Source organism: Podarcis tiliguerta, assembly GCF_965153285.1.
Source record: "Podarcis tiliguerta genome assembly, chromosome: 1".
Lineage (NCBI taxonomy): Eukaryota > Metazoa > Chordata > Lepidosauria > Squamata > Lacertidae > Podarcis > Podarcis tiliguerta.
The window spans coordinates 118565196-118587427 of NC_139534.1; the positions used below are offsets into that span (position 1 = coordinate 118565196).

At 44.5% G+C, this 22232-nt stretch overlaps 1 protein-coding gene and 2 long non-coding RNA genes across 3 annotated transcripts in view; 2 read left to right on the forward strand and 1 right to left on the reverse strand.

Annotated features, from left to right (window-relative positions):
- BEGAIN (brain enriched guanylate kinase associated) overlaps positions 1-22232 on the reverse strand; it is a 185148-nt gene that overhangs the window by 121868 nt on the left and 41048 nt on the right. The gene's annotated exons all lie outside the window — the stretch shown is intronic.
- LOC310678030 overlaps positions 1342-22232 on the forward strand; it is a 162725-nt gene continuing 141834 nt past the window's right edge. Inside the window, exon 1 of the long non-coding RNA XR_014511566.1 lies at positions 1342-1379. This is a non-coding gene — a long non-coding RNA (uncharacterized lncRNA). The remainder of the gene's footprint in view (positions 1380-22232) is intronic.
- Positions 18737-19589, forward strand: LOC310677944. The gene is made up of 2 exons (XR_014511527.1): positions 18737-18889; positions 19321-19589. It is a non-coding gene; the product is annotated as an uncharacterized lncRNA (long non-coding RNA).

Sequence of the window (22232 nt, forward strand, 5' to 3'; positions counted from 1 at the left end):
CCACTTTACCACCACTGGGTCTCTAAAAAGTAAAGTTTTAGATAGAAGTGCAGCACATCCAACAACAGATGGGCCTATGGGCCTGCTCAGCAGTGCCAGATTTAGGGCACAGCCAAGCAAGGGGGCCCAACATTGTGAAGATTCATAACTGAGAAGATCCATTTGGGGTGCAAGTTTTGGCCTTGCACAGGTTGCCATATTATGGAAGAAGAAGACTAAAGTCTGCTCCTGCTACTCAGTCTGCTGTCCAGGTGTTGGTGGACTACCTCCCCTTCTCCTCCGCTTGTATGCCCCCTAAATCTCCCTAGTGGTCCCCTTGACCCCCTGGAGCAGATTTGGGCAGGGTGTGGGGCACACACAAGGGGAGGAATAAGTCCAATTGCACATGTGAAAATCCTTCAGCTGATGGGACCTGTTAGCCGAACCTGTCCAGAAATAATAACTCTCAACATCCCAACCGTTGATTGTGGTGGCTGATGGGAGTTTGAGTCCAAGGACACCTGGAAGGGGCACTGGCTATCAATATCTGCTTTGGCAAGCAGCACAGATGCTTTAAATGGTAATAATAATCCCCGTGTTGTCGTTTTGCCAGCCTGGGAAAATGGCAGAAGGTGGTGTGTAAACCAGCCCGCCTATGACAGCCTGGGAGCAGACAAGCCACCGTCAGGCTCACCACCATAGCATGCTGATTTCAGATTACTTCTGCGTGGGTTCGTTTAAGTATATGTCTTGTTCATTTTAGATTAGCTGAGTGGAATGATCACCGATGGCCCTCTATGAGGACTTGTCATTCGAGGAAAATGTTGGCAAAGTCATCCGGGAACAGGGGACAGCGCTGTGACTCATCCAGAGAGGATCTTGTGTATGCAGCAGGCACAACATTTTAATGACGGGAAATGGGAAGCAGGGGCAACCCGTGGAATCGCAAAGGGTTTTGAGTCACAGGTGACAGGTCCCCCCTGCCTTAATTACTACAGTCTCACAGCTTACAGGGGAATGCAAGCTGGAAAAGGCTGACAGGCCTCCAGTATTGCGCCATTGTTTTTGTTTCCTAAACCTCTTGCAGAAGGATTGGCAGCATCTGAAACGGCAGCAATGTATTCCTAGGGTCTCCTCCATGGTGTTTGTGTGTGTGTTTTAAAGGCCAAAGCTGGGCCATAGAGCAATTGCTTTGCATGCAGAAGGTCCCAGATTCAACTCCCAGCATCTTCAAGGTAGAACTGGCATAGACTCTTTGTCTGCAATCCTAGAGACCTGCTACCAGACAGTGTAGACAATACTGAGCTAGATGGACCAACAGCCTGACTCTGTATAAGGCAGCTTCCTGTGATCTGGCATCCGTCTGTCTCGGGAGACAATGGAAGAGTGCGCCTTCTGGGGTGAAGTCATACTGTTGGAGAGTTACAGCGCCTGCTGTGGCTGTAGAGACCGATTCAGGAGAGACATGTTTTGTTGCAGCTGGGGCAGATGAAGGCGTCCAGCTGTGCTGCTGCAGGTGCACCATGATGTTTCTTCTCACTGTTCTCCTCCCAGCGGTCATTTCTCCTCTGGTCACTGCTATGGATGCTCAACCTATCTTGTCTGTCTCCAGGCAGTGTGGAGTCATCTGCAAGGGATTCCCATATGGTGGGGTTTATGTCGCCAGGCTTTGTGCCATGTTTGCCGACGTCTTTGTAACGCAAGGTTGGTCCGCCAATGGGCCTGTTCTCCCTGTAGACCACGTCTTTGGGGATCCTGCCATCTTCCGTTCTGTGGACATGACCAAGCCAGTGTAGACGTCGCTGACACAGGAGTGTGAACATGCTGGGAATGCGGGCTTGGGAGAGCACACCTTTGAGACTCTGTCCTGCCAGGTGATGTTCCTGTGTAGATCCTATTAGACCAAAGGTGCAGAACCTAAGGAACAAATGCAACTCTCCATGTCCATCTTGGTCAGAATCTACTTAGATGACACCCCTGTGACGTTAACATATGAGAGTGCTGGAGGTGAAATAGTTAAACAAGTTACCCAATCAGAACCCAGGGGGTGGAGTCAGAGGGACCATAAAACCAGCTCTGGGAGGGGTGAAGGAGGAGTTTGTTGAGAGTTAGGTGGTTGGTTGGCATGGGAGTGAATTGGGATAGAGTCTGTGGATAGGTTGAATTAGTGTGGCGAAATAAGCTGAGTCAGGAACAGTTAGGAGCTAGGAAGACAAGTAAATATCTGAGAGGTGGTTTAGTGAGTGAGAGCAGGTAGCGGAAGTTATAGGTCTGGATAGGCACCCCATGATTGTAATGGACCGATACCGTTTGTGAAACCACACGCTTGTTAAACTGCAATAAATAAACAGAAGTTTACGTTCCAATTTAACCCTGACTGGACTCAGTATTGTACCAGGTAGGGCCTGGGCGGTGGCAGCGAGAAATAAAGTGGTGGCACAGGGATCAATAAACGGTGAAACGTCAGGGGACCCTGTGTGATCGCCGCAACCCCCTCCATAAGTCGCCTCCTCAATAGCCTTGCTCCATGCCTTCACTGGATGCTTTTTCCTCTGTAAAATGTCCTTGAACTGTGATCATGCTTCTTGCTTGCCTGAATGGAGAGTGGCATGTCTCTGTAGGCAGGAACCCCTGGGTTTTTTGTATGGCTGGAATGTAGCCTAATTCAGAAAGGGAGGAGCCATATCAGTCGCTCTGCCCCACTTTTGCCTTTGGCTCAGCCAACTACCAGGATGCACTCCCCCCCCCCCCAGGTTGCCTATGATGGGAGTGCTGAAAAAGATTTCACCCCCCTGGGCATTGAAATGGTTGCTCCCAGAAAAAGAGACCGCAAGCCCCTATCCATAGGGTTAAGTGAGTAATTGCGTTTGCCGCCCGTCCTTGCAGTGGCCTTTTAATTGTGGCTTGTCAGCACAATTTGCAGGCTTCGAGTAATTGCGGAGCTATTTTCTTCCCGAGAGATTATTTTTATATGCATACGCTCTAATTTCGGCTTCCAAATTGGGAAGCTCTAAGAATGGAAGTACTCATCTTTCCCCCCAAAGATGCACAATTCAAAAAAAAGGGAAAGGGAAAGAGGATAGGGTGGGTGGGGAGAGAGTGTAAATGGGCAAGACTTGAGAAAAAAGGACGTAGGGCTGTGCCAATACACTCGGAGCCAATTAGCAGGAGTGAAGCTGCACTCTGCTTCAGTAAACAGAGAAGGCAGGCTTGGAAAGGGAACAGCGCAAGGAAGAAGCTGCTCCCTGGAGTCTGTACATTGTTACCGGCTCTGTTGCAAGTGCTGCGTAATATGCATTTGGCATCTGCAAGAAATCAATCTTTCAGGGCAGTGGCAGCTAGACTTTGGAACTCCCTGCCTATTGATATCATGCATTCACCTTCACTGTACCTGCTCAAAGCTTTTTGTTTGCTTGTTTAAGCAAGCCTGCAGGTGGCGCTGTGGGTTAAACCACAGAGCCTAGGACTTGCCGATCAGAAGGTCGGTGGTTCGAATCCCCGCGACGGGGTGAGCTCCCATTGCTCGGTCCCTGCTCCTGCCAACCTAGCAGTTTGAAAGCAAGTCAAAGTGCAAGTAGATAAGTAGGTACCGCTCCAGCGGGAAGGTAAATGGCTGGCCACATGACCCGGAAGCTGTACGCCAGCTCCCTTGGCCAATAAAGCGAGATGAGCGCCGCAACCCCAGAGTCGGCCACGACTGGACCCAATGGTCAGGGGCTCCTTTACCTTTTTACCCAGATACATAAAACTGACGAGTATTTTAATCTGCAATTTTACTTTATAATGTATGTTTTAAAACTGTTGGATTTTTTTTTTGGGGGGGGGAGCAGGCTAACCTGTTTTTAACATTGATTCCCACCCCCCAGTAATTTTAATGCATATTTTATGTAAAGCACTTAGAAGTTTTGATGATTAAGCACTATGATGTTAAACAAAATTGTGAATATTTCCCCCCTGACCTAGAATGCTACATGGTTATGCCGACCTGGGACTCAGGGAAATTAATATGGCTAAAGAGTCCCACATAAAAGGCTGGGGGTTAATTATAGAATTGTAGAGTTGGAAGGGACCGTGAGGGTCATCTAGTCCAACCCATTGCAATGCAGGAATCTTTTGCTTTTTCCCCCTGGGGATGCTCAAAGGTATGCAGTCCCCGCATCTTTTGTACATTTCCAAAATATTAGGTAAAAAACAAAATAAAACCTGCATACAGCAGCAATGTTGTGTGTTGTGTAGGCTCCTATGATGTAAGTAATGGGCCTCACCTGCTAACCAGCTCCCTAAAATATCACTGGTTTGCTCATTTCCATATAGCATATATTCAACACAAAAAACAGCGAAAATTTGTTATTGACAAAGGACAGCTGGACATATGAAGGGCCCATTAGCTCCAGTAGCTTAGGGCCTCATCAAACCTAAATCCGGCCCTGCTCAGAGTAGTCCAACAATCAACCTCTCTTCCAAGGGAGCTCTGAGAATTGTAGCTCTGTGAGGAGTCTAGGGGGGTCTCCTTACAACTCTCACCATGCTGGACAAACTACAGCTCCCAAAGATCTTTGGGGGAAAGCAGGACTGTTTGAAGCGTTGTCATCGGTGCTTTAAATGGATAGTGTAAAATGTGGCCTTGGTCCTTTCCCAATTTGTAACAGACATAGTCACAGTGGCTGGAACAAAATGAAACTGTTCAGACTTGTTCTTTTTACTGTTGCCAAGAGGTGTAATGTTGCTACGTTTATAATACTGAGTATTTATTTTATTTTTTTGCATGCTGTTGTATTTACCATATGTTGCTGTTTCGTTATTGCCGTTATTATGAAATGATTCTTGTAGCTGTTAGTTTTTACAGTTATGATATACAGTGGTACCTCGGGTTAAGTACTTAATTCGTTCCGGAGGTCCGTTCTTAACCTGAAACTGTTCTTAACCTGAAGCACTACTTTAGCTAATGGGGCCTCCTGCTGCTGCCGCTCTGCTGGAGCATGATTTCTGTTCTCATCCTGAAGCAAAGTTCTTAACCCGAGGTACTATTTCTGGGTTAGAAGAGTCTGTACCCTGAAGCGTATGTAACCCGAGGTACCACTCTATTCCATCCAAGGCAGTTAGCTCAGTTGGTTAGAGTGTGGTGCTGATAACACCAAGGTCATAGGTTCAATTCCAGACACACATTCCTGCTTTGCAGCAAGTTGATCTAGATGATCCTCAGGGTCGCTTCCAACTCTACAATTCTCGTTGCCATATATCGCTTTTTAGGCAAAAGGTGGCATACAAATAAAGTAGTTGTGCTGACGAAATAAAGCTGCTTGAGCAGTAAGTGGCAATCGCCCAGGGAGGCTCTGTTTCCTATTACTGGTATGAGAGCATTGTCTTTAACCTTTGCATTCTCCTGCTCTACGAAGGCAAGTAGCAAAGTCCCATTTAATGCTGGCAAAACTGCTTTCCCTGATACAGCAGGTGGCTCAGTCTAAGCCAGGCATAGGCAAAGTCGGCCCTCCAGATGTTTTGGGACTACAGTTCCCATCATCCCTGATCACTGGTCCTGTTAGCTAGGGATCATGGGAGTTGTAGTCCCAAAACATTTGGAGGGCCGACTTTGCCTATGCCTGGTCTTAAGCGATAACATGGCAGGTACAAAAAGTCTTAGAGTGGCTAGATTGATGGAAGCAATACGACTCATGTGGAGATGTTTGTGGATCTTGTAAATAATAATAATAAAACTGCTAACAAGTAGTTGATAAATATGTCCCTGGACTGCAAATACCAAAGATTCATGGAGCACATTCATACCTCCCTTTCTTCTAACTTCCCAGGAGCTGTATAACTCAAACTACCTACACATCATCCAGGGTTCACCCACATGGCATCCTTCAGGTACTGTTGGACTACAACTTCCATCATCCTTGGCTACCGGCCTTACTGACTGGGGCTGATGGGAACCGGAGTTTGACAGCATCGGGAGAGCACCCCCCATTCTGTTTATATGCCATAAAACAGCTATAGGTGCCTGAGGCTGAGCCTGTGAACTTGTACATGCTATGGCATGAAATCGCCTCCTGAGATACCGTATTTTTTGCTCTATAAGACTCACTTTTTCCCTCCTAAAAAGTAAGAGGAAATGTGTGTGTGTCTTATGGAGTGAATGCAGGCTGCACAGCTATCCCAGAAGCCAGAACAGCAAGAGGGATCGCTGCTTTCGCTGCACAGCAATCCCTATTGTTCTGGATTCTGAGATTCAGAATATTTTTTTTCTTGTTTTCCTCTTCCAAAAACTAGGTGCATCTCATGGTCTGGTGCGTCTTATAGAGTGAAAAATACAGTAATTTAAAGAGGCCCAGTGAATTTCAATTTCAAAAATGAACCTAAGAAGACTTCTTTTTAGTCTGGAATGTGCTATTATTATCTTTTAGTAACAATATATGACAGAAAGTAGAAGAAAGCCAACATTTAGTTAGTTTTGTATATTCCAGCCAATGATGGAAATGAAATTATGGACTTCAGAAATGCAAAAAAGAAAAAAAAGTGATATGCTATTCAATGCTATGCATGTCTACCTAGAAGCAATTCCCATTGGGTTCAACAAGGCTCGTTTCCCAGTAAGGTGGTTCTGGGGTTGCACCAAACAGGTCTTTCAAACTTATCCATTTGAGGTGGAAAGCAGAAAAGAAAAAGAAAAGAGAAAAACCTAATTTCAAAGGCAAGGAGATACGAGTGTGAGATAAACTTTCACTTTGTGTTTTGACAGCTAAGGGAAACGCTTTCAAATTCTGGTCTGGAGAAAACGTAATTGGCTTCACTTGTTAGTCTTCAAAGCACTTTGATGGTAACATGGCCTGCTGCAATGAGCAGGGCTCACATGCACACAGAATGGCTTATGGATTGCAGCTCAGGTCTCTGAAGTTAAGCATGGAGTGGGGTTTAACTTAACAAGCTATCAGAGGCAGCAGAAACCCACGGTAATAAAAGTGATATTGATTGGAGGGAAACAGAAGACTGTTCCGAGGCTGTATTTCTTAACTTGGGTTGCTCACAAAAATAAAACAATAGATATAAGGGGGGGGGGGGGGCATGTGGACCCAACAAGCAAAGAAAATGTTGTGGTGGGCTATTTCTGGTTCTAGGATATTCTACCCTGTCTCTCTCACACACATTTCACTGGAGTATTGTTGAGTCACCCAGATACTTCAAGGCATTGGTATACTTAGATGATGCAATTCAGGTCTGGTTCCAGCACACAGCAATCTTAGACAGCTGAGGCATTGTGGGAAATTAAAAATGGCCACCATTTGGTGCCTATGGGAGCATTGTGGAAACTGCCACCAGCAGGTAAGTTTACCAGAAGTAACTGACATAGAAGTAGACTCACCAGAGGATACTTTATTACTTCCCCGCTCAATGAGGAGCCAGTCCTGACTTAATTAGGTGAAGTCCTGATTTAATTGCGGCCTGTCCACCAATTTAGCTGCCCTCAGGGTAGCTTGACTTCAGGGGATAAGCAAGGATTCATTGGAGCTTTGGAGGCCATGTCAGGCTCAAAAGTCCTAGGTTAGGACTTGGCAATCTGTGGGCCTCCCAGGTGCAGCTAGACTGCAACACGCATCATTCTTGGCCAGGCTTGATGTGATTGATGGGAGCTGGAATCCAACAACATCTGGAGGGTCACAGGTTCCTCACATCTGCCCCAGAAACTCTAAACCTGCTGCTGCCTGCATTGCAATGCAGTGACTTCTCAAGAACATAAAAAGAGTTTGCTGGATTTGACCAACAGCCTATCTGGACCAGCATCCTGCTCTCACAGTGGCCAGCCAGAAGCCCACAAGCAAGACCTGAGTGCAGCTGCACCTTCTGAACTTGTGATTCCCAACACTTAGCAGTCAGAGGTTTACTGCCATTGAAATCCTTCCTGCAACACAAGACAACTCTCTACGAAGAGAGCGTGAGTCTCGAAGCACTCACTTGCTTTACCAGGTAAGGTGACTTTCCAAATAGCTGGCCCTTGCTCGCTTCAGTGGCAGCTGTCACCAAGTGGCACTTACATAGGTTTAGTATTTCCTGCCGGTGACTAATGTTATCGCTCTGATCTACATTATACTTGTGCAAAGGTTAATGATTCTTACATCCATCCTCCTTGTGCGAGACATTTGGCAGTAAAAACCTCTGACACCAATTGGCTGAGCTGGTCTAGTAGCTCCGAATGTTCAGTTGCCCAAGGAGCAAAGCAGTCGGCATAGCAAGAGGCGAAGAGAAATGGTCATTGGGATTGTGTTAAAACCCAAGGGTGGACCTTGGCAATATGGCACTGTGTGCGAGACCAAATTTGATGCCGCCCACCCTCATGCCGCCTTCCCAAAGCCGGCTAAGGGAGGTGCTGGGCTTTGGGAAGGAGGTGTTGGGGCTCTGGCAGGGGCCTAGAGCCCTCCCTTCTTCCCAAATCTGGGCACGCATAAGTTTTGGGAAGAGGTGGGAGGACTCTAGGATCCTTCCAGATCCCTCATGCCACCTTCCCAAAGCAAGCGCTTACTAGGCCTTGAGAAGGAGGCAGACATGGTCTCTGTGTGTGGTTTGGGAGCTGCACGGTCAGGGAAAAAACAATGCTGTCCAGGGCTGTAAAGACTGTGAAGAGAATAATTGGGTGCACTCTTCCCACCTAAGATCAAATCTATGCTTCCAGGTGCCATAAGAAAGCTGCAGAGATAGTGCAGGATACTGCGCACCCCGGAAATGATCTCTTTCAGCTTCTGCCTTCTGGAAGAAGGTACAGGGACTTAAAGACTAGGACTAGCCACCTGAGAAACAGTTTTCATCCAAATGCAATTTTGGTTTAAAACGCAGTGTGAGGAGTCTCTAGGAACGCGAGTGGCGCTGTGGTCTAAACCACTGAGCCTCATGGGCTTGCCAATCAGAAGGTTGGCGGTTCGAATCCCCGTGACGGGGTGAGCTCCCGTTGCTTGGTCCCAGTTCCTGCCAACCTAACAGTTCGAAAGCACGTCAAAGTGCAAGTAGATAAATAGGTACTGCTCCGGAGGGAAGGTAAACGGCGTTTCCGTGCGCTGGTCTGGTTCGCCAGAAGCGGCTTAGTCATGCTGGCCACATGACCCGGAAGCTGTACGCCGGCTCCCTCGGCCAATAAAGCGAGATGAGCGCCGCAACCCCAGAGTCGGTCACGACGGGACCTAATGGCTGGGGGTCCCTTTACCTTTACCTTTACCTAAGGAGTCTATATTGTATTTAAAAATGGGGTACGAGAGTTTTTAGGGGGCTAACCAGGTTGGGATAGGAGGCTTGTTGGTTTTTGAATGTCTTATGTAGATTTTTCAATTCCGTTGTTCTGTATGGGACAATGACAATAAAGAGTATTGTATTGTATTGTATTGTATTGTATTGTATTGTATCGTATTGGAAGGTGCTCCCTCGGCTCAGCACCCTGTGAGGGGGAGCCAGTTACACTGCCCTAACTGCCTTTGTAAAACGTCACACAGGAGCAGGCTGACTCTGAAGAGGTCCTGGGACATAGTCTAGAAACTGGTGCACTGTAAGTCTAAGTGGGGGTGGGTTAAGGCAGCTGGTTCTGCCTGCTGGGAGGATTTGCTGAAGCTAGTTTTTTGGTCTCCCTAACTCTGTGATTCTGTCATGAACACAGCTACACATTCAATATTTCTAGTATTATCTATTGAATTTGTACTCTCCCCTTCAAGCCAAAGGTTCCCAGATGTAAGCAAGTGATAATATTTATCTTCTGGCTGTGAGGAGTTTTCACTTGCTGACTTCTGCAAATCGAGAGGCTGTTAGAAGTACAAGAGCAGATCAGGCTGTGCTGCAGATTCCCTTCGTGAACCCCCCCCCCAACCCCCATCACTTGGCACCGTAACAGAACTTTGCCCATGATGGCTAATCCAAAACTTAAATATCACACTAGTTAACAGTGCCAGCATTCCGTGCCAATGCATAATGTAATGCTGAAGCCCTTAGAGCCTGACCATCTCTCCCCCCCCCAAAAAAAAATCCAGCTTCATCCAGCTTTGTTTGGTAGGAGCACTAGGTAATTAAATTGCAGCTGGTTTTTATTTATTGTAAATGCCTCGTCTGACTTGGCTAGGAAAGCCAAGTGTCTGTACCTCTGAATTATCCATCTGTGTGGCTGCGTTCTGCTTCTTAAAAATGGTCTGTTATTGCAGATCCGAACATTAAATATTTAGAGGCCTAGAAGTTCTTGCATTTGTTATACTTTGGGCTGGGTTTTGGAGGGTGGAACAGGCATGGTTCAATAGATGCTTGAGAAGCCTCTCTCCCCCCCCCCCCGCAACCCTTTCCATATTTTAAGTCCCAGGCAGGCATCAAAGAATAGGATGTTCATCCATTCCTTTGTGGGCCATACTCACTTGGGTGGATAGGCTTGATTTTAACGCAGCTATGTAAAGCGTTGTTGCAGATCAAAGTGAGCAAGAACAATTCCAGGAATAAATATGTATAGGGTACAAGGCAGGAAAAACCCAGCTGCCTTCTCACTTCAGCAGTTAAGGGCCTTGTTAGAGTGAAACATAATGTATGCCTCAGACTGTACTTTCATTGCACTCAAAGGACTATGTGTTGTTGTTTTTTTTGCACTTGTTTGTCAACACGGTTTGGGGCTGTGTGCTTTCGAGTCAGCTGTAATTAGTGGAGTGTGTGTGTGTGTGTGTGGTATATATGTATTTATTTATTTATTATAAAACATCGTCAATGCAAACATATACAGCCAACCTACATAAATGCAGATCCTTTTTAAAAAAGAAAAAGTTTGTGATTAGTTTAGCCTCACTCCCAAGCTCCGAGAATGCACACTCAGTCTTGTGAACACAACTCTGCAGCCTGGCAAGTCTCTAATAATTAGGCACAGTCTGCTTCAGCAGGTATTCTGGCAGCGGGGGAGGAAAACAGCACACGGGCATTTCAACAAGCAGTTTCCCCTGTGCTCGTGGCTAATTTCTCAGGCTTTCCCAATTCTCTCCCCACCAAAGTTATCGTTAGAGCTGCAGTTCAAAAGGATCAGGTGTGACACAGGAGGTCTGCACACTTCTTCCGCCAAGAAGCAGAATTGCTGCACAGAGATGTACATGCCTCTGTGTCTGCTCATAGAATCTTCTTACACCAGTTTCTGAGTTTCGCCCACACACTGCTGATTTCATTCGTTCTTTCTCCTCTAACACCATTGGACAAAAGCAAATGAAAATGAGAAGAATCCCAGTTTTCAAAATGAGGGAGCTCAACAGACCCCTGTGATGTCATTTGCTTAAAGAATTTTGCTTCTTTTTTTTAAATTCCAGTATGAGCTGATCTGATCCCTGCCTCCTGGACTAATGTGCTGATTTTTCTACTCTCTGAATTTTGCAACACAGTTATTGGCTTCAAAACATAACAAACATGCATTTTAAATGTGCTTTTGAGATCAAATAAAAACATTTTTTTCTTTTATTAATTTCATAACATTTATATATCTCGTGGTTTGCTTTTAAAAAAACTCAAAGCTGTTTACAAGTAAGTGAAACGATGAAATTATCAATAAAGACAATTGTAAACAACTGATTTTAAACATTAAAAATAATTAAAAACCTGATTAAAACACATGCCAATATTCTACATATCTAGGTAGGCTTGCCGGAAGAAAACCTAATTAAAGCACTAAGCTAAAACCTGATTAAGACATGCCAATATTCTACATATCCAGGTAGGTTTGCTGGAAGAAAAATGTTTGTAGCTGATGCTGAAAAGAGTACAAGAAGCTGTCTGATGTCAAAAGGCAGGGAGTTTCACAGTATGTGGGCTGCCACAATAAAATATCAATTTCCTACTGAGGCAAGGAAGAAGGGCTACCCCATGCTATCCATATAATCAGTTATCAGTAATCAATATATTCATATATGCTCACACATAATCAGGGTTTACAGTATTTTATAATCCATTTTGAATCAAAGGGAAGCTGTGCCTTAGCTGCATACTGCTTGAAACAGCAAAATTAGGAGCTGACCTTTCCCCTACAAACATCCGTGTACCCTGGACAAGGGGAAGACGTGAATCAGAGATACTGGTACAAAATCCCCTCAGATACAGGCTAAATTAATCCACAGAACAGGAAGAGCAAAACCACAAAATCTCCAAACTCCCTGTCCTGTCAAAACTAGGAGAGAGGTTAGACAGAGCGTCACTGCAAGCAACGAAAAGCAGAACTAGAACTCTGTGCTTGACCAAGAGCTGGAAGCATGGCAAGAAGCTTGCTAATTGGCTAATTTCGCTGGCGATATCGTGACTGCCTCATGGTTGTCTCATGATCTATGATTTGCTGTGATCTGCTCAGGTATAAAGACCTCTGGATTTCTGTCAATCGGGGTCCCAGTTCCTTTTGGAAGAGATTCCAAACTGGGTCCTTATTGCCTGGCAATAAACTTCACCTTCTAATTCTCCATTTGCTGAGTCTGCCTGATCCTTATTGACGCCAAGGGAGTACCTGCTTACGTTCACGTGCTTCACTACAAATGTGGAACTCAGAAAAGTATCACGACTGAGAAGGCTGGGGGCAGAAGCCACACCTTCAGAGAACCTTGCAAATACCAATTGTATGGGAGATTTCTACAAGAGGGGAGTTACAAAAGCTAGCACTGCCAGTATCTTCTTTCCCTGAAGATGCCACCCAGAAACAGTGCATGACCTTTTTTTTAAAAAAAAACAAAAACAAAACACAAACAAACATGCTTTTATTAAAGTGTTTTTTTAGTGTTACAAAACAAACAGGGAAAGGCACACATCTATTGTCTCCACTTTCAATTCATATTCTTTTTCACAGTTTGTTTGTATTTAGTGAGAGACGCTTTTGTCATAGACTTCTTGCGGTTGGCTTCCATCAGAGCCAGGGGGGCAATCCCTTGGCTGCAGGACTGTTTGAGTTCACAGTGGCTTCCAGGGAATTGCTGGAGCAACAGCTATTGCTAGGAACGCCTTGTGTGTTCTAAAGGGATCTGTCCAGGGTCCTGAACTACTGCAAACTAGCCTGCCCTGCAGCTGTTGGCAGCACTCCTGCAGGTTCACAGCCTGAAAGCCAACCGTGGTAGATTTGGGGGTTTAGCCTTCCATTTTGGACCAAACTCAAGACTTATCAGAGTCCGCTGTTGGTTTAAAAGTGTTTCAAGACAGGGAATTTCTAGGAAGGTTGCCAAACTGAGTGCAGACATTGAACCATAATGAATGTCCTACTTCAGAGAAGGGCTTGAACAATCTACAGGTAGGGTTGCCAACCCTTGACATGAAAAATTATAGCACCTGGGAGGTACCAAGGTTGTTGATGGAGCCAGGGGAAAAAGACTTATGATTTCTGGCAGAACCAAGATGTGACTGTGGTGCAAAATCTGCCTAATTACCAGAGGTATATCTGTGGGACTCCAGCTCCCATCAGCCTTGGTCATTGGGTCCGTGTTGGCTGGGGCTGGTGGAACTTATAGTTCAAAGTACCTGAAGGACACCAGTTTGGGAAAGGATGACGCCAACGATTCAGTTATTGGTGGGAAAGAGATATCAAAGACAGAAGAAAATAACAACTTGAATTTCAGATTCAAGTGTGCTATAAACATTTATGAAGTCTCGTATTTGGTTCAAGCTCCAAGGGCTGATAGAACTTAAATATATATCATGTGGTCAATACTGAAGCTAGCATTCCAATCTAATATGGACAGCTGTGTGCATGTTTTATTTTAAGAAATAAACCAAGAGATACAAAACAGCTTTGGTGGTAGATTGCAAAATAATTTCTGCTGGTGGGAAATCATGCAAAATGCAACAGTGACCCATTAACTTCATTTTTCTATAAGTATGCCTGCACCCCTGTGTACAATTTTTTTTTTTTTTTGCGTTTGTATTCAAATAACTTTCACTTGGGGTAGACTCATTGAAATTAATGGCCATGGCTAACTTGGGCCTGTTCATTTCCAGGGGTCTAATCTGATTAAAGTTGCAGGAATACATCCCATGATATCAACAAATATAATATTTTTATCTGTACAATAGATGACCTTACTCTTATGCTGTACATTGTCTGATATATTGAATAAAGCCTGTATACCATTGGTCTCTGGACAGAGTATTATCTTTTTATTTTATTTAAGACATTTTTATACCACTTAATTATTCAAATTTCTAAGTTCAATGGAGGCTAGTTCATTAGGGCAAATGAGGCTGTGCCACACCAACCTCAGTCTGTCTCCTGCCAGCCCCTGACCTGCCAACCTTCTAATTTCAATCAATCCAAGCAATTGCCCTGCCTGTCTGCTTCCTCCTCCTCCTCCTTTGTCTCAATGTTGCCCCTTATAGAACTCATCAGGGAGGAGGATGGGAACAAAGTTAGAACAGGTTGGCTCCATCCACCATTTGCTCTGGTTCCACTCACTGTTTGGGCTCCCTACTTTCTGCCCCACACATCCTAACAGACACCAGCCACCCCTGCCTGAGTGGTGTACATAAAAGCAATCCACAATAAATGGGTCAATAAAACAACAGAAATGCATCATAAAATCCTATTTCATGCAGCAGAGTCAGCAAGAGCCCAAGTTTACCATTGAAGCCTGTTTGCATCATATATAGTCACAAATCTATTTAAGTATTCTTAGGCAAGACACTGGCTTTTACACACTTCCGAGTAAGTGCTACTCAACCTCTGCTGAGAAACTATTGTCCTTCGTATTCTTCACACAATGATGAATCACTTCTATGTCTATTTTAGAATGACAAATGGAATACTTCTGATTGACTCTCTACCATACAACAAGCCCATTGTATCATCTGACTCTTAATAGCAAACAATCCTGTTTTGCATGATGTATGTACCAAGGACTACTGGACTGACTTCAGTCTTGCATACCTGAGCAACTGCTACAATAGATACGAATCACAAGAAATGAACTTTGATTCCAGCATGCATTGGTGATATTCTAACACCTTGTAACTTCAAAAATCCCTTCCTGATTTTTTAAATGTCTAAAGATAAGTCATCTACAACTAACCCAGAATGCGGCAGCTAGACTGGTGACTGGGGGCAGCCGCCGAGACCACATAACACCGGTCTTGAAAGACCTACATTGGCTCCCAGTACGTTTCCAAGCACAATTCAAAGTGCTGGTGTTGACCTTTAAAGCCCTAAACGGCATCAGCCCAGTATACCTGAAGGAGCGTCTCCACCCCCATCGTTTTGCCCGGACGCTGAGGTCCAGCGCCGAGGGTTTTCTGGCAGTTCCCTCATTGCGAGAAGCAAAGCTACAGGGAACCAGGCAAAGGGCCTTCTCGGTAGTGGCGCCCGCCCTGTGGAACGCCCTCCCATCAGATGTCAAAGAGATAAATAACTACCTGACATTTAGAAGACATCTTAAGGCAGCCCTGTTCAGGGAAGTTTTTAATCTGTGATATTTTACTGTATTTTTTGTTTCTATGGAAGCCGCCCAGAGTGGCTGGGGAGGCCCAGCCAGATGGGCGGGGTACAAATAATAAATTATTATTATTATTATTATTATTATTATTATTATTATTATTATTATCACACAGTGAATCTAGAATGATTTGTAATATATCTCTTATTTTCCTGCAGTTTTGCCCTGCTTTTTCTGGATAAAATTTCCCCTACATTCCAGAATCTTGCCTTGGGTATAATGAAGTTCTGGCTTCAACCTTATTAAATAATATTTTTCAGAGCGCTGAATGGTTAAGCTAGGAGGTAATCGTCACTTGTTTGAAATAAGGAATGTATTTGCCATTGTGGCAATTTCACCTCCTGTTTTGCCTTATTAATCTGGTAACTTTAATTACTGGGATACAAATATCCCAGGAAAGTGATCAGATAATAGTTGTACTCTGAGTGAAGCACCAATGTGAAATTTAATTAGTCTAGTCCAGTTCCTTCATGATGGAAGTTATGCCCAAGAGCCTCAGATATGTTGACTCAAATAGATCATCCCTCCCATCTCTATTATCTATACAGCACCTTTAGATTTTTATCCATAATTTGGACTGGCAACAGAAATCCACCAGAAGCAGGGAGAAGAATGGCATATCCTAGCCATGGCTCCCCCTGGTTCCCCCAACCTGGGTCCCCCAACGTGTTTTGGATTCCCACCATTCTTTACCCTAACCTCTGACCTTGGCCTTGGCCAATTTCTCCTTACTTGGAATCTCCTAGCCTCTAGGCTCATCTAGACTTCCTTTTGTGCAGCGCTTTCCAGATACAGGTCCACGCTTTAAAACTGTGTGTCCGAATGGGTTTTCTTTGTCCCCACTGCTTTCTCCATGGAAAACATAGTTGCTGTTTGCTCTGATTCAGTGGTAAAACATAGGTTTTCTGAAGACTGGCAGATGAAGACGATGGACTATATGGAACTTGCCGAACTGACTGGGAGACTCCAAGATCAGAGAGAAGAGATGGTGGAAGAAGACTGGAAGAAGTTTAAAGAATATTTGAAAAAAAATATGTTAGTACAGTGGTACCTCGGGTTAAGTACTTAATTCGTTCTGGAGGTCCGTTCTTAACCTGAAACTGTTCTTAACCTGAAGCACCACTTTAGCTAATGGGGCCTCCTGCTGCAGCCGCACCACCGCTGCACAATTTCTGTTCTCATCCTGAAGCAAAGTTCTTAACCCGAGGTACTATTTCTGGGTTAGCAGAGTCTGTAACCTGAAGTGTATGTAACCCGAGGTACCACTGTATTTAAATCTTAGAATAGCTTTGGAAGTGGATTTAGGCTGTAGGGTTAGAAGTAGAAGATGGTGTATTTTAAAACAGTATTATCTGTAAGTAATAAAATGTGAAAATTTTTATGGTTAAAGTAAGCGTGATGAAAAAAATGGTTAGAAATTATGATATATGTAACTGCTAAAGATGAGGTAAAATGAAAATCAGATGGGGGGATTTGAGGAAGTCCACCTAACAATGTTTAGAAAAAAATAAGGGCAAGACAAGAATTTGTTTGTATTGTTTGTTTTTCTGTTTGTGTTGTTTATTTGTGTTATAAAATGAATAATTTTTTTTGGAAAAACAAACAAACACAGCTTTTCCTAGGGAATGTGCTTTAGTGGTGATGGAGAAACCACTTGGAAACACAGAACAGAGGTAAGTTTGGATGAGCCCTGTGTTAATGCAAAGGAAAATGGAAGGAAGCACTTTAAAAAAATAAACTGATGCAGCATAAAATGTCAAGCTTCATTTAAGTCAATGTTATTCTTTCTACTGTACCAGCAGTGCACACAGAACTTGATATTGTTATTTGCAACATAGGACATCAGTCAATGAAATAGGTGTGCACACAAGGATTAGTGTTAGGAAAACAAGACTTCTCCCCCTCTCCTCCCACCATGTGCCCCCACACTGTTCCCACATCTGCTCCAGAGGGTTGGGGGGAACCCCCAGAATGGGTTTAGGGGGCATACAGGGAAAGCTGAATTGTGCAAGGATAAATCCTTGTGCTGACAGTACTGTAGCCTTAGTGTTATGTTGAATACAACCCATAATAAGCAAAAGGTAAGTCCCAGCTCCAAGAAATCTACAGCCTAAAGCAGCCTTTGCCAACCTGATGCCCTCCAGACAGTGTTAGACTCCAGCAAACGTAAAGTGAAGCATGTCAGGGCAAAAATGTTTAATTCCCCATATATACTCATAGGGCCTGAACTGACAGTGATGGACCAGGAATGAGAATGAAACTAAAATGGCTAATATCATAATCTATGGTGGGACTGCATTTGGGATATTGTCTACAGTTCTGGTAACCTCGCCTCGAAAAGGATATTGCAGAGTTGGAAAAGGGTCAGAAAAGCACAGCCAACATGATCAAATAGGGTGTCCCCTATGGCAAAAGCTTGTAGTGCTTGTGTAAAGCACCCTGCCTGTATGGGCCAGTCGTGTCCAACTCTGGGGTTGTGAGCCCATCTCACTTAAGAGGCCGGGGGCCAGCGCTGTCCGAAGACACTTCCGGGTCACGTGGCCAGCGTGACGAAGCTGCTCTGGCGAGTCAGCACCAGCGCAGCACACGGAAACGCCGTTTACCTTCCCGCTATAAAGCGGTACCTATTTATCTACTTGCACTTAGGGGTGCTTTCGAACTGCTAGGTGGGCAGGAGCTGGGACCGAACGACGGGAGCTCACCCCGCTGCGGGGATTCGAACCGCCGACCATACGATTGGCAAGTCCTAGGCACTGAGGTTTTACCCATAGTGCCACCCGCGTCCCTTGTGACTCCTTATAATTACACATGGCATGGAGAAAGCAGATAGAGAAAAGTTTTTCTCCCTATCCCATGACATTAGAACTTCTGGACATCATGCTTGACCACTGGCTATGCTGCCACTTGGCTGATGGGAGCCGAGAGTCCAAAACTACCTATTGAGGGCACCAACTTGGTGAATTCAGTCCATCCTAAACTGAAACAAAGTAAAATTTTGGTATGGCAAGGGGCTCATCATCTCCCTGAGTTTGTGGCATAAACCAGATTTAAAATGTAAAGCGTTTTTTTAAAAAAAGAAATTGTTATGAATAACTAAAATACCCAAGACAGTAAGGAATTAGAAAATATGGTACTGACAAAGAAAATATCAAGGCTTCCTCCCTGTAGTGCTGTTCAGTTCTTCTACCTGTACCAATCTTTGATGGCATATAATCATTCTCCTGACCCACTCTCCAGCAAAGAGATTATGATATACAGGATTACATCACAGTATTGAAGCACTGCTTCTTGCTGAGAAGGTTTGATGTGAAGAAGAATTCTGACCCAGCAGTTGTTCCGGCTGCCATGGAAGCAGACAATAGAACCCTGCCCCTTTCACTGGGCGAGCGCCGAGATCACACATTTTGCTTCTTTAGAAGAACCAAGCCCATATGACTCAGGCTGAATTCATCCCTAAGCGCATTTCTCTGGGAGTGAGTCCTCCTAAATTCAACATTACTAGAGTTTCCTGAATAGACATACCGTATTTTTTGCTCTATAAGACTCACTTTTTCCCTCCTAAAAAGTAAGGGGAAATGTGTGTGCGTCTTATGGAGCGAATGCAGGCTGCACAGCTATCACAGAAGCCAGAACAGCAAGAGGGATTGCTGCTTTCACTGCACAGCGATCCCGCTTGCTGTTCTGGCTTCTGAGATTCAGAATATTTTTTTTCTTGTTTTCCTTCTCCAAAAACAAGGTGCGTCTTGTGGTCTGGTGCGCCTTATAAAGCGAAAAATACGGTACCTAGGATGATGCTGTTTGGGCTTTTGCGAACTTTGCTCGCTTTTTAGACTATTTGCTACTTGCTCGTTCATTTGCACTGTTCGTTCATCTTATTCTCTGAATTGCCTTCACTTTCCCACAGCAACATCATGGCATAACAACATCTGATTGACTACGTAGTTTTTGCAAAATCAAATCATTCAGTGGAGGATCCCAGATTCAGTGGAATCACTCTTGCAACTAATCCAGGAAGGAGAAGGAAGGAAAGTAGAAGCCAAGTGAAACAAGAGTGAATGTTGAAGATTGGAAAAGAGATGAATCTCAATATCCATGGGACTTACTTCTGAGTAGACAGGTTTATGAATGTGCTGTAAAACTGCTACAGTAAACCTCAACATTGAAACCAAAGAATATTAATCAGAGCTCTACTATTTAGTGTTCCCATCTGGTTTCTCCCATCTCCACATCTTGACAAAGATCTGTCTTGGAGTTCATGGTCCATCATCTATCTTTCAGTTTTCTACAGTGGGAGAGCCTTTCCAGTATTACTACCTTTTAGTAAATATAAATGGAGAGGTAGAGTTTAAATGAAGCCCTGTTAATGAACTCTTAACAACCCACTCACATCAGCACGCACTCTCTCTGTTTTCCTTTTAAAGCTGGGAATCTGTATAGATGTCGCTGAAACTCTCTCATGACAAGAGGAAATTATCTCAATTTTTACTTGTGACGATTTTGTGGGTAGCTGAGATATAGCAGGGACAGTCAATGTAGAGTCCTCCAGAAGTTGTTGTTGAACTGTGGCTCCCACATTCTCTGGCTGAGCTGATTGGAATTTTAGTCCTGCAGTTTCTGAAGGCCACCATGTTGGCAAACCTCCTGAGCTACAGGAGAACGATGTGATTCACACAGGTGGTTATGATGTTGTGATGTATATGTAAATGATATTGTGCAAATATCAGCGTAATTACAGTAAACTAGTATGCGACAGCATGTATTATGTGAAATGTGTAGGTAAGTATATCAGGTAAATTAAAATAAGTGTTAGGCTGAGGTGACAGCGTTGAGAGGGAGTGGTAGAGAGGGTTTGGAAGATTGTGGCAGGGTTAGTGAGATCACAGAATCATATCGTTGGAAGGTACCACGAGAATCATATCTAGTTCTGTGGTTCCTGATTAGCTAGTACTGTGGACCCCCTGTTTTTCAAAAGCCAATCCATGGACCCCTTACTTTTGAAAATGTTGTTATCTTTATGGTAGTTTTTTGTTATGTGAATGGTGTCACAGTCCTCTTGGGTGGGTTATGTGGACCCCCTGGGGTCTGAGGACGATCAATTGGGGACCACTAATCAAGTCCAATCCCCTGCAATGCAGGAATCTTTCAACCAACATGTGGCTCAAACCCGCAACCCTGAGATTAAGAGTCTCATGCTCTACCAACTGAGCTATTCCCTCAATATTGAAGATTGTGGGGCTCTCGGGCCCACCACCAGTGGTAAGGAGGATGTTGACTTTGAGTAGCGTGCCCAGGCACCGTTCGTGAGGAACTCACTGATGTCACTCTTGATAATTAGGAGGTCCATTTCTACCGAAGGAAGTCCAAGATGAACCTGTCCATCTGGAGTGGTGAGTCATGGCTGCACTCGGTATGAGACCAACCAACACCTCCATGTTCAGGATGCTTCCACCTGCCATCACCCTTAGCTTCATGCCTTCCTTGTGCAGTGGCCTGAGCACCGAAAGCTCATCCAAGCCAGCAGGATCTTGCTGAGGCTTCCTCAGCATCTTTGTGGTAGCCTCTCCCTCCTGCCTGGTGGGCTTGGCTGGCTGCCCCAGCTGGGGAGGCTGGGCTAACTGCTGGTGGATGGGCCGTGGCATGGCCAGAGCATCCTGAATATGAAGCCACTGCTGGGTCTCCTGGCTGGCCTCTACACCGAGTGCAGCCACGGCTCATTGCTCATCTCGGACTTCCTCGAGTGGAAATGGACCTCCTGATTATGAAGAGTGATGTGGGTGAGTGTTATAAATGGAAATGCGTTGCTTAAAACAATAAATTAGAAGAGCACCACGCAACCCAGATGTGAGAACTCCAGGTTGTGCTCGTGTTGGGGCAGCACCAGAGACAAAGAAACCCAAGTATCTATATACAAAACCGTCTTTTAAGCCAAGATGACAAAAATAAAGAAAGAGCTGGTTGCATATCTAGAAGCAGGATGCTCTTTCAGATTTTCAGGAGACAGAGAACCCTGTCCCCTCCTCCAGCAAGGTTTTGAAAGCATACACTCTTGCATACACTCAAGATGAAATGGCCCCAAAAGGAAAAAAACAAAGCATATTTTTAGGGAGTGTATTGCATTTACTTATGAGTTTATTGCCTCATAAAACAACAGTGGTACCTCGGGTTAAGAACTTAATTCGTTCCGGAGGTCTGTTCTTAACCTGAAACTGTTCTTAACCTGAGGTACCACTTTACCTAATGGGGCCTCCCACTGCAACTGCGCCGCTGCTGCGCAATTTCTGTTCTCATCCTGAAGCAAAGTTCTTAACCTGAGGTACTCTTTGTGGGTTAGCGGAGTCTGTAACCTGAAGTGTCTGTAACCCGAGGTACCACTGTATAGCTATTTGCACTGGATGTCAGACAGCTTGTTTTCTGCAGGAAAAGGGACCTGTGTGCCTTTGGCATGCATGCGGAGTATCTCAGTCCACTTTATTACATTAAGAACAGATTGCAATTGTCTCCTACTTGCTGCCATGATGCAACCCTGATGTATTGCTGTTGTGATTTGGTTTTTTGGTTTTTGTTAAAAAAATTGTTTTATTATGTAGTATATATTTCCACGTTGTGTCCTGCTCTAGGATTGAGTTTAATGATGAGCAGAAGATGCCTAAATAAATGAAAATGTAGAACCAGTCAGCTGAACAGAAAAAGAGGTACCTTTGACTAGTTAAAGCAGCAGTAGCCAACAAGGTGCTCTCTAGTCATTGTTGGACTACAACTCCCAGCATTCATAGCTACTGGCTATGTTGGCTGGGGCTTGGATGTGTTGGCTGATCC